The sequence below is a fragment of the Vigna unguiculata genome, chromosome 10, assembly GCF_037176805.1.
Source record: "Vigna unguiculata cultivar grain cowpea cultivar isolate G323 ecotype 2 chromosome 10, ASM3717680v1, whole genome shotgun sequence".
Classification (NCBI taxonomy): domain Eukaryota; kingdom Viridiplantae; phylum Streptophyta; class Magnoliopsida; order Fabales; family Fabaceae; genus Vigna; species Vigna unguiculata.
The window spans coordinates 44,316,107-44,329,228 of NC_140801.1; the positions used below are offsets into that span (position 1 = coordinate 44,316,107).

Below are 13,122 nucleotides of genomic sequence, written 5' to 3' on the forward strand. Positions count from 1 at the left end.
CCACACCAAATTCTGCAATGACTATGCACCCACCGCTGCTAACCCGACCCCACAACCCTCCTGCCCTGATCCAAGACCATGAGAGCCCCAACAACCCCGCTTTAGTAGATATGCTCCCCTCAATGTCCCCAGATCTCGCCTCCTTGATGAGGCCTTACAAGCCGACCTCATCCCACCACCACGCAAAACGACCACTCCCCCCATGCTGAGATGACCAAATATTGCCGCTATCACCGAACCCATGGCCACACTATAGAGGACTGCAAAGCACTCTAAGATAAAATTGAAGAACTGGTGCGTGCTGGCCACTTTCGCCGCTTCATTCGCATAGAGGATCATCCCTCTCGATCCCGCCATCCTCCTCGCTCCGACCACATGACTCTCGCCACGATAGACGCCCTAACCAGCCCACCAACCAAGACCCCCAACTGGCTCGCACCGATGTTACCCCTGTCGATCGTCCCGTAAGCGGCACTATCAACACCATCTCCGGTGGTTTCGCTAGTGGAGGATCCACCTCTTCTACCAGAAAGAAACACCTCCGCCATATTCGTTCCATTAACCACATTACCCATTCCCATCACAGACGCCGCATGCCTCCCATCACCTTAACGGACGACGACTTCCATGACCTCGATCACCAACAAGATAACCCTATGGTCATCACTGTTGAAATCGAAAACTACGCAGTCAAAAAAGTCCTCATCGACCAGGGCAGCTCCGTTGACATCCTCTACTGGGCAACATATCAGAAACTTCAACTCCCAGATACCGCCATGGTCCCATATGATGAACCAATTTATTGCTTTTCTGGAGAACAAGTTTTCACCCGCGGCTACATTGACCTTCACACCGTCTTCCGTGATGGAGCTCAAACCAAAACTGTTCCCATCCGCTTCCTCATTGTTGACGCACCCACATCTTATAATGTCCTTCTTGGCCGCCCCTCGCTCAACACCCTTGGCGCCGTCGTCTCCACCCCTCATCTGGCCATGAAATTTCCCTCCCCTTCTGGCGACATCCTCACCATCCATTACGACCAACGCCTGGCACACGAATGCTACATGGCCAGCCTACGCCCATAACTCCCTATCCAGCAAACCAATCACATCGAGCGGCCACCCGGTTCTGGAATCGCTCTGTCGGGTGACGATCTAGACCCGAGAGCGGGCCGAGAGGTTCGTCTCGAACCTGTTGAAGAGACCACCCCCCTAGAGCTTCCGAATGGCCACTCCATCAACCTTGGCACCAGATTAGACTCTGACGAGCGTGCCATCATCACACCCGATCTAGTCGGCAATGCAGACCTTTTTGCTTGGTCAACTGCTGACTTACATGGAGTGGACCTCTGGTAGCATCCCACAAGTTATCCATCTACAAAGAAGCCCGCTATATCTCCCAGAAAAAACGCAAACTCGGCGAAGAGCATGACTCATTGAAGAAGTTCATTACACCACTTGGCTTTCTAACATAGTCCTGGTGAAGAAAGCCAACGGCAAGTGACGGATGTGTATCGATTACACAGACCTAAACAAAACTTGTCCTCGAGATGCCTACCCCTTACCCAACATTGACCGACTTGTTGACGGCACGACGGGAAACAAAGTCCTCAGTTTTCTTGACGCATATTTCGGTTACAATCAAATCCTCATGGCCGCATCCGACATGAACAAAATCGCTTTCATCACAGACGACGCCAATTATTTTTACAAAGTTATGCCTTTTGGCCTCAAAAACGCCGGAGCGACCTACCAACGATTGATGGACAAAGTTTTTAGTCATTTGATAGGCAAATGTGTCGAAGTATACGTCGATGACATGGTTGTCAAATCTCCAAGCCATCACCAACACGCGTAGGACCTCTCAGCAGTCTTCTCTGCATTACGCCAATACAACCTTCGCCTCAACCCTGACAAGTGCGTATTTGGCGTCGACCGCGGTAAATTCCTCGGATTCATGCTAACCCAGCGCGGCATAGAGACCAACCCTGAAAAGTGCAAAGCGATCATCGAAATGCGTAGTCCCACCAACATCAAAGAAGTCCAACGCCTCATAGGCCGCCTTACAACCATTTCTCGCTTCCTGCCCAAATTAGCTGAACAAACCCAACCCATCATACAACTACTCAAAAAATTTGCCAGGTTCACGTGGATTGACGACTGTGAACAAATTTTCCAAAAGCTGAAAACGACCCTTACCTCACCACCTATCCTCCACAAATCGGATACTCATCAACCCTTGGTGGTTTATATCACAACTACAGATCACACCGTCAGCGTCGCGCTGGTTCAGGATGTAGGCAGCACTCAACATCCTGTTTACTTCGTCAACAAAACGCTGCAAGATCCTGAAACTAGATATCAAATGGTGGAAAAGCTAGCTCTATCCTTGGTACACACAGCCCGCCGCCTACGCCCATACTTCTAAAATCACAACATCATCGTCAAAACCGATTACCCAAATCAGAAGATATTGCAAAAATCAGACCTGGCAGGACAGATGTCGTCCTGGGCCGTTGAGTTGTCCGAATTTAACATTCGTTATGAACCTCATGGCCCCATAAAAGCTCAATGCCTCCTAGACTTCGTCAACGACCTCCAACAGACACCCACAGAGGACCAGTGGACACTTCACGTAGATGGTTCTTCAAATCCGAAAGGTGTATGTGCTGGCATCGTGTTGGAAGGCCCCAACGATATCCTCATTGAGAAATCCCTCCAATTCGCCTTCAAAACATCCAACAACCAAGTCGAATACGAAGCCATCCTCGCCGGCCTATCCCTGGCCCACGAGGTTGGCGTCAAATCCTTAACTTGCAAAACTGATTCCAAGCTTACTGTGGGCCATCTGAATGACGAGTTCCAGATCAAGGACCCCACCCTTTTACAATATTACCATCTAGTCCGTGCAGTCATCCAATCTGCCTTCGACCAAGTTCGCATCGAACACATTCCTAGGACCAACAACATCAGAGCCGACACCAAATCCCTATTGCAACAGACACTATCCACCCCTTCCATCACAAATACTTGCCATAGCCTAACCCACTCCCAAGCCGACAACCTAACCCATCCCCAAGCCGACAATTGGACCACTCCTTATATGCGATATCTCCAAACCGGTAACCCCCCACCAAATACTGACAAAACTTGGATAGCTAAACCCGCCAGATATACATGATAGGCGATGATCTTTACAAACGCGGATATGGCCAACCACTTCTCAAATGTGTCACTGCAGAACAAGCCCGGTACATCATTAAGGAATTACATGAAGGCATTTGCGGCTATCATTTCAGCGCACGCACCATGGCTACCAAAATCCTTCGGCCCGATTACTTCTGGCCAACTATAGAAGCGAATTGCCAAGACTTCGTCAAAAAATGCAAACCATGCCAAAAGCATGGCAACCTCATCCACCAGAAACAAGAACAACTTCATTCCATACTAGCCAATTCAACCAAGTAATAATAATAAACGTCCACCATATCTACATGCGAAGTTATTCAGGTAACCGGCCTAGGCTGACCTAATCCTAACCGGCCTAAACCGGTAACCTAAGACACTAAGACCAGCCTAGGATCACGTATTAGCAATGGCGGCATGAGCCGCCAAAGAGGTAATCGGCCTATGCCGACCACCCTGGTATACTTAACGAAATCAAAGCCCACAACAATCGAGACTAAGGGCCTGGGCCAAAGCCTAGGCCCACCTATAGCCCAAACCAAGGCCCAACCCATGGAATAGGCAAACATAATTAATAGTCTATAAATACACATGGATCCCACGAATTAAAGGTACGCATTCATTACTCCATTAATCACCTTATTTGAACTTTTGAGAGCTTTGGCTGACTTAAGCTTCGGAGTCCCTTCTACAGGTAACCCCTCCCGGGTCCAAGCTGATATATGCTAAATGGGAAGAAGCCAACCGAGGAGATAGCGGATATGGGTAAGGTGATACTTGTGCCTAACTGATCTTATTTGTTCCCTTCTACAGGAACATTAGACAAAGAAAAATAGACATTTTACACTAGTGTTCGTGTCTAAGTTGGGAAAAATAATGTGAGAGACCCAAATATATATATATATATATATATATATATATATATATATATATATATATATATATATATATATATATATTTAAATTAGATATTGATTCATCCTGGTCATACATACAAATATTTTGTTCTAATTTTGTTCCCTATAAAAGTACTTGCACAAAGTCTGCCTTGAGGTTTTCTTCCTCGGCTAAAATACCCTATAAAATTGTGTGGAATATATTCACGCCACTCATCGATATTAATATACTTACAAATTGCATTCGAAATGAATACAATTAAATCAAAATAAATGGTAAGATAATATCGTGTTAAATATACAACTTAAAATATAAAACACAAAGCCTAAATCACTCTATACCATCCTAAAAAACATGTTCTTTGATAATGAATAAAAATTGTATCGTATGGACCAATCGGCGAACCAAACATCGATCGACATCCAAAATAATTTACATAACCAAACAAAATCCTGCAAATAGGTCAGCATGGCTCGTCGATCGGCTTGCACGAATGTGAGCATGTAGAACAAATCTTGTTCAAGTAAAGGTCGATGCGGCAAACAAGTAACTTCTTCCGGACGTTGCGATCACTTCGGAGATCATGAGGTAATGTGTCAATGAGCGACCAGTCACACACGACACTAAGCGGATAACACGTCGTCTGCCAAAGCGCCAACTATTGATAATATGCAATTATGTGCCAACGAATGACCAGTCATGTAGGCACCGAGGGAATATTATGTTAGCCACCAAAGCCCCAATTATTGATAATATACAATTATGTGTCAATGAGCACCAATAAACCACGTCGCGATGCTTGCCATAAATATGTCAGATGTTTTAATGTGTCATACAATGACATATGTCGATAACACTGAACGAGTCTAAGATAAACAAGTCAACTGCTGGTTGAAAGATAAACATTTCAGTAATAAGGTTTTTAAAGTAATTGGGCCTTGATTAAATCAACCCTAATCAAAGGCCCACAAAGAAAACTATAAATAAAGATTAAAGGTAAAGTTGTTGGAACTTTTCTCTCGTATTTATTATAGCATTAACTGCTATTACAGATCAAATCATTGCTAACTTAAGAATCAGAGTCTCTTTAGCAATGCTAAGTAAACTATTGATCGCTAAACGAACTATTGGAGTGAGGATTTGAAGACCAGACAAATTGTTTTAAGTAGACATTAGGTCCCTACACTCGAAACAAAAATCATAATGCAAATTTATATATCAATGATTTAGTTTTGGTAAATGTCTTATTATTATTAAGAACTAAATTGATTCAATGTGAGTTCTTTTTTACAAGGCTAGCAAACACCTACTTTTCAAACTAACTAGGGTGTTTTATGTTTAAGCGTCTACGAAGAAAATTAATTTGATGCAAAACTCGCTAATTTCGTGAACTAGTCTCACCCAAAGACTTGATGAAGTCAATCACTTTTTACTTGGATTTCAATGAGAATTTCACGCATTTCGCACTAACACAATTTATATTTTTGTTTCTTTCGATTTTCTAATAACAATAGAGATGGGAATACAATAATAATGGATGAAGCGTAATTTACACAAATTGTAATGAAATGAAAAGAACACCAAAGTAAATTGAAAGAAATAAATTATTAAGGAAAATAAAAAAAATTCGTAACATAAATCAACGAGAGTAGTGATCAAATTACTGGATTAATCATTCTTTTTGTTCACGGGTTTATTAGAATGTATGCATTCACTAGTCCAAAAATTGCTTTTGTAACGAAAGTGTGAACTAACAAGGGGGTGGAGGTGTTAGACCTATACGTATGATAACAATTCAAGGATTTCTCATTCCGACGTATGTGATTTTATATGTTGGTTGTCGCCATAACTGACATACAATATCGACTTTCTATATACCAGTTGTATCTATGTCAATACTACATTTGAGATTGTTGTATATGGTAGCATTTATAGAGTCCGATTACCTACCGGAAAAATTGTTGCATTGAAGAAAACTTACTGAATTGAATCTAAAATTCCATCTTCCAGTAAAAGTTTTCGCAACGAGGTGAAGATGTTAACAAAATTCCATAATAGAAACATCGTAAAGGTTCCTGACTTTTGCTTCCACAATCGGTTCAAGTTTCTTATCTGTCAATACATGGATAGAAAAGAACTAGCGAATTTTTATATATTGAATAATGATGTGGAATATGCCTTGTGCTACATTCATAATGATGTATTAGTAAACAAAAGATGTTGAATATATAACGCTTGCTGCAACAATAGCATTAAGATGTTTGTGTTCCAAACCAAAGTTCAGGCCATCAATACAAGAGGTGGTTGAAAAGAAAGAGGACCACATTATGAAAACTTTATGAATGAACAAGATGCACAAGTCCAAGCCATAGAGTCCAGATTTATTATTGATTTTTTGTTGTTTTCATTTGTTGTACTTTCAAAATACACTAATGTTAGTATTTTAAAAATCTTTTTAATGTATTTTAAAACAACGATATAAGTGTCCATCTATATATTTTGGAGATATAGTAGAAGACTGGTCCAGAAAAACATAAGAGATAGAAATAGAAAGGGGTGTCTTTTTCTATAGACCAAAATTAACTTCTGCATGAATTAAAATTGTTTCTACAAATTAACTTCTGCATGAAGAATTTTTAACTTTGAACAAATTTATATATACATTTACTTATTTTCCCAGAAAGGCTTATCTTTCCAAATGCACTGTGAAGAACTTTCAAATTTGACCATTGTATCAGTTGCACAGTTCCTTCCAAATTCAGATAAATGGGAGAATTAAACATTGAACAGATATGCAACCGTGTATATAAGATTGAAGTCCATGGAATGCAAAGCAAAGATTAGTTGTTGAGTGGAGTTATTGAGAAGACACATTTGGAGTAACATAAGAAGAAAGATCATCTAAAGCAACATGTGAATGAAGGGGAAAATACAGATTATAAAGTTATATCATGCAGTGTCTTATATGAATTATTAAAATTAAAGTGAGTAATTAGATTATCACTTTAAAACATCATGCATATTTATTATTTATTGTAAGAATTTAGCAAATGTTCTGACTGTATTAAGTCCCTCTCTATCCCTATTAAATTTAAATTATTCCATGTACATGAAGTTTCTGTAACTATGAAAAAGAAAAGTAGGTTCAGTTTACAGTAAGACTGAAATCAAGAAAAACAAACATAAAACTAAATTTGGCGTCGCCCGGACTTGAACCGGAGACCTTCAGTGTGTTAGACTGACGTGATAACCAACTACACCACGACACCAAGTCCCTAACTTTGACTTAATATTTTTTAGATAAAAAATAATGAATAACCAATTCTAAAAATTGTATCGTAGTAACAAGTTGGTTTCTAAAAGTAAAAACTTGAAAAGAATGTCCCTACAATTAAAAAACATGTCTGACACACCTATGTAACACCTGTGTTTCAATATGTACTTTGATGGTCTAATATAATGTTTATTTATGTAAAAAAAATAATTTGTAATTATTTAATTAATATCAGATTAAATAAAAATATATCACTCAAATCTATTGTTAAACATACATAATATTTATTTACGTGATTAAAATGTTAATTCACATATGGATCTATATAAGATAAGTTTGTTTATACTTTCAAAATAAACTAATTTTAAATTCGTGCTTACGATTGAAATTTATTTTTGTTTTTTTTAATGATAGTAAATATATCTTATATTAAGAAGAATTTAAAGATCAAGAAAATAAATAATAAACTATTTTTAAATTTATAATTAAGTACAGAATAAAGTTATCACAAAAAATATTTATACATTTAGAAAGTTAATATGTGTGTAAAATATGTAAATAATAAACTTTATAAAAATATAAATGATAAAGTATGTGCAAAAAATATAGAGTATGCATAAATATGTAAAGTAGACCGACTAAAACCACAATTTAGTGCATGAAAAGACTCGTCTAATGTGTATTGATAAACTCATCTTATTTGTGTATCAACAAACTTGGTTAATATGTGTTATTAGACTTGTCTAGTCAATATATGGACACATTTACCCAATGTGTATTGTTAGACTCATTTTAATCAATGTATGGATAGACTCATCTTATGTGTATTGCAATACTTCTATAATTAGAGCATTAGAGCATGAATATAATTGTCTAATGTGTATGAATAAACTAGTGTAATATATATATATATATATATATATATATATATATATATATATATATATATATATATATATTGGTAGACTTATGTAACCAGTGAATAAACTCGTTTAATCAATATATGAGTAATTACTATTTTGTTTAATAAAACTTTGCAATATTAAAAATAGCTATGAATTTTTGTTGTTTATATTTAATTATCTCAATTTGATTGCTCATTTTCACGTATATTTCTAAATATATTTATTATTATTATAACTTTGAAGTATTAAATGAAAAAATAAATGGATAAAAGAGTAAATATATTATTTTTTGAAATAATATTATTTTAAAAAATAAAAGTAAAATTTAACTATATTTTTCTAAAAGAAAAAAATTGGGTAAAAGAGGAAATATATTATTTTAAATAATAAAGTTAAAAATAAAATATTTTCTTAAAATAAAAACAAATGGATAAAAGTATAAATTAACTATTTAGGGACAAAGTGATCAAATGTGTACATTCTTAGACCATGCAATTAATGAATGATCAAATTGATCTAATGTATATTAATAAACTCGTATAATCTATGTATGGACACATTTGCCTAATATATATTGTTAGGCTCATTTAATCAATATATAGACAAACTCGTTTAATAAGTGCATAGACAAAGTTGCCTAATGTATATGAGTAGACTCTAGAGATGACAAATAAACCAGCCCCTATGCGTATTGCCTGAACTCATCCCCGTTTTGACGTAGAATCCTCGCATGGACTAGGTATGAGTATGGGTATGGGGAATCCCCGACTTTTTCAATTGGATATGGGGATGGGTATGGGAATGTACATATCTCCGCCATAATACTTGTCCCCGCCACATCTTCCTCTCCATTTAAATTATTAAAATATTCACAATTTATTAAGTAACCCTATACATACATACATACACACATACATACATACATACATACATATATATATATATATGTATGTATGTATATATATATATATATATATATATATATATATATATATTATAGGGTTATTTCTTCTAATTACATACTTTCTATTTTTTATTTCTTCTAATTATTTGGTTTGTTATGAAATTCATTCGCATCTCCAATATATTTTTCATCTTATCATAACCTTTATGTAATTATGTTAAAACCAAACTGAAATTTCATGACAAATAGATGGACCAAAAGAGTAATTTAACCTTAAAATTAATATTGAAGTATAAGAAAATGGGTACGGGTATGGGTACGAAATTATATACGTTACTCGATGGGGATGGCGATGGGACAAAAGTTCGATACTCGTTGGATTTGGGTATGGGGATGGGGATGAATTATTTCTACGGGGATGAGTATGGGATAGTGAAACTCATTCCCGCCCCGTTGCCATCCCTAGTAGACTCGTCTAATCAATGTGTATGGAATAACTCATTTAATATTTTTTGGTATACTTACCTAATTGGTGTATGAACAAACTCGTCTACTATATATTGTATGACTCGTCGTATAATTGGTGTACAAATATACTCGTCTAATGGGTGTTGTTAGACTCATCTAATTAGTATATTAGTAAAATGGTCTTTTGTGTATTTCTAGACTCGTCTAACCAATGTATGAAAAAATTTGGATTCTTTGTTGGTTTTTTCTGTGTAGTTCCTCTGTTGTGTCTTCAAAATACACTACTAGCCACTGATTTTAAAATTTTAAAATATATTACAAAGATTTTTAAAGTATCAATACTGTGTATTTTTAATGCTCAACAGGGACAACACAAAAAATCTCAGTAGAAAACCTAGACTCTATGAACTAACTAATTTAATTTGTTTTCTTATATCTCTAATCAGTGTATGAACAGACTCTTCAATGCGTATTGCTAAACTCGTATATTTAGTGTGAGGACAAACTTGTCTAATATGTATCGTAAAATTCATTTAATCAGTGAATTAACAAAGTCATCTATTTGTATAAATAGACTCGTCTAAATTATGTATGAATAGGTTCATCTAATGTCTATTTTTATACTCGTCTAATCAATATATGAATTTTTTTGTCTAATGTGCGTGTTTAGACTCGTATATTTAGTGTATAAACATACTTGTGTAACTTGTATTGTTATACTCATGTACTCAATGTGTGGACAAAGTCGTCTAATGTGTACTTCTAGACTCGTATAGTCAATGTATGGTCTGATTTGTCTAATCAATAAATGGAGTGACTCGCCTAATGTTGTTTGGAAAACTCGTTTAATTAGTTTACCAAAAAACTTGATGTGTTCCTCATATCAAAACTTATCTAATGTGTTTTGCCATATGCTTATAATTAGTGTATGAACAAAGTTATCTAATATGTATTATTATATATATTCGTTTAATTAGTTATATACAAAGTCGTCTAATGTGTATGGCTAGACTCGTCGAATCAATGTAAGGACAAAGTCATCTAATATTTATTCCTAGACTCGTCTAATTAATATATGAAATGATTTGTCATCTTCTATTTTCTTTTACATTAAACAAATGGATCAAATTTATTAAACAATATTTTCATTATACCTTCCAAGCCCTAATGGTCTTACATCAATATGGATACTTCCAGTAGATCGTGCGTTACCACAGATACAACGCGTTCGATACACCACCTTCATGGTCTATATAAAGTGTGACGCTTGTGATTTATTTTTATTCGACTAACTATGTACATCAATCCAAGGTAACCATATCATCATCCTCTATTCCCCTAGGTCTACATGATCTTTCTTTGGACTCTATACTTAGTGTGTCTTTATAACTATTCATATGTCCTTAAAAATGACATTATTTTCTCATCTGCAATTTCATTCACTATAATTTATTTTGTAGTCCTTATTCCACATTAACTTTTCATACAATTCTAAAACTAAAATTTATTCAAAAAAAGTTGGCAGCATAACAGTTGTATTTCTAACTTCCCAAAATTTTTAAAACAGTCAAAATTACAAGGTAATACAATTCATATAATTATTTCCGCCGCGGGGATAAAACAAAAATTAATGTTCCCCTATCAGATTGTCTCACTGTTGAGATTAACTTGGTCTCATTAAGTTAGGTTTGAACCCACAACCCATCAATTACCAAGTCAAATGCACAACCAATTCAACCAATTCACATTTATGATAATTCTTAAAATTTTAGGATTATATTATCACGTCCAGCATTTAATTATATTAACGAAATAATGCATAAATTAAAATGACACACAAAGGCATACATAAGACTCGAACCTAAGTCCTCTCACACAATAAAGTACTCTCAACCATTTGAGCTAGTACTTTTTCACATCACAAAAATTAGCATTAAATGCCATAAATGCTTCCACTACCGCATTTATTAAATAATTATTAATTTAATTATTTAAATTTCCCGGGTCTTATAGAAATAAATCCTAACTCTAGTTCTAACTAAATGAAACTATATGACTAAGAATTTAAATGACTAGGAAAGGAATAAAAAAGAATATAAGAGAAAAAAAAGAGTAGGAAAAAAGAAGAAGAGAAAGCTTTCCTTATGTCTTTATTTCTCTAATTGTAGGAAATTGTGAGAAAGATGTGAAAAATGTAGTTGTATTTAATGGAAAAACTTTGCACAAAAAAGGCAAAGATAATTTGTAAAAGAAATAAGTTTTTAATCCTAGTAATTACATTTGGAAGATTGTCATTGGAAGAGAAGAAAAAAATCTACTCAACCTTATGCCTTTACATTAAATCTGTCATGCCAGGTAGAAGAATGTTCTTACTTTGCTCTTATCGTGGGTGCACCCTCTAGTGAAAAAAGGGGAATCTATGATGACTTATTATGACAAATATAAGCCACCTGTCATAATAAGTTGACCGATGACATTTTTGTAATAAAAGTAACAGTTATTATGATTGGTAAAAAGGGATCTGTCATAATAAATGAAAAGGGAAAATTTATTATGACAGGTGCAGAGGACCTATCATAGTAGATAGCCGCGGTGGCAAAATTGAAATTATGTTAAAAATATATTATGACAGTTTTGAGAAACATGTCATAATATCTTTAAATCCCTAATTTTTATCCTTCCCTCTTTTCTCCTTCTTGTCTCCATTCTTTCTCCAGAAGTATCCTTTCTTTCTTAAACAGTCATGTTGCCTTCTTGTTTTGCATTGTCGCCACTGCTCCATTCATCGCGCCATTCGTTGCACCAATCGTCGCACCGTTCGTGATCGTTTGTGTGTTGTTCGCGTGCCGTTCGTGCACCCTTCGTGCATCATCCGTGTGTCATTCGCACACCATCCACATCGTCCGCGTGCCATTCGCGCATCGTCCGCACGCCATTTACGCACCGTCCGCGCCGTTCGCCCACCGTTCATGCATCGTTCACTCACCGTTTGCACACTGTTCCTGGTTACTGCATTGGTGATTTTGCCTCCCTTTGGACAATTTTTCCCTCTTTTCTTCACTTAGTTTGCACATGTGTGTTGGGCTATGGTTTTGCTTTGGAGTGAGTGAGATATGCCTTGCCCTAAATCTCGTTGCTAGACTGTAAGAATTAAGAATCCATATCTTGTGTGTCTTGCTATGGATTTAAATAAAAGTAATACATAAAAATGCTTGGTTTCTAGCTCATGTCATACTGCTATTTGTAACTAGAAGACATGAAATGTTGAAAGTATATTCAAATAAACCGAAGAAAATAACATTGTTGAAAATGACCTCTATATTTAAATCAAATAGTCAAAAGTAGACACATGTCTAAGACAAAAGTTTGTGCTATTTTGCTTTGTCTCCAGAAAGCTTTGTACTATAGGGGATAACTAATTTGACTAAGCCCTTCCTTCCTCATAATATATTTCAAACCACACACGTTGCGATGTTTCCTAGGAAGCAA

The 13,122-nt window shown here is 35.9% G+C and overlaps 1 non-coding gene across 1 annotated transcript; it reads right to left on the minus strand.

The window, feature by feature from the left end:
* Positions 1 to 7,277: 7,277 nt before the first annotated feature.
* Positions 7,278 to 7,351, minus strand: TRNAV-AAC (transfer RNA valine (anticodon AAC)). Its single transcript has one exon. It is a non-coding gene; the product is annotated as a tRNA-Val (tRNA).
* Positions 7,352 to 13,122: the final 5,771 nt, after the last annotated feature.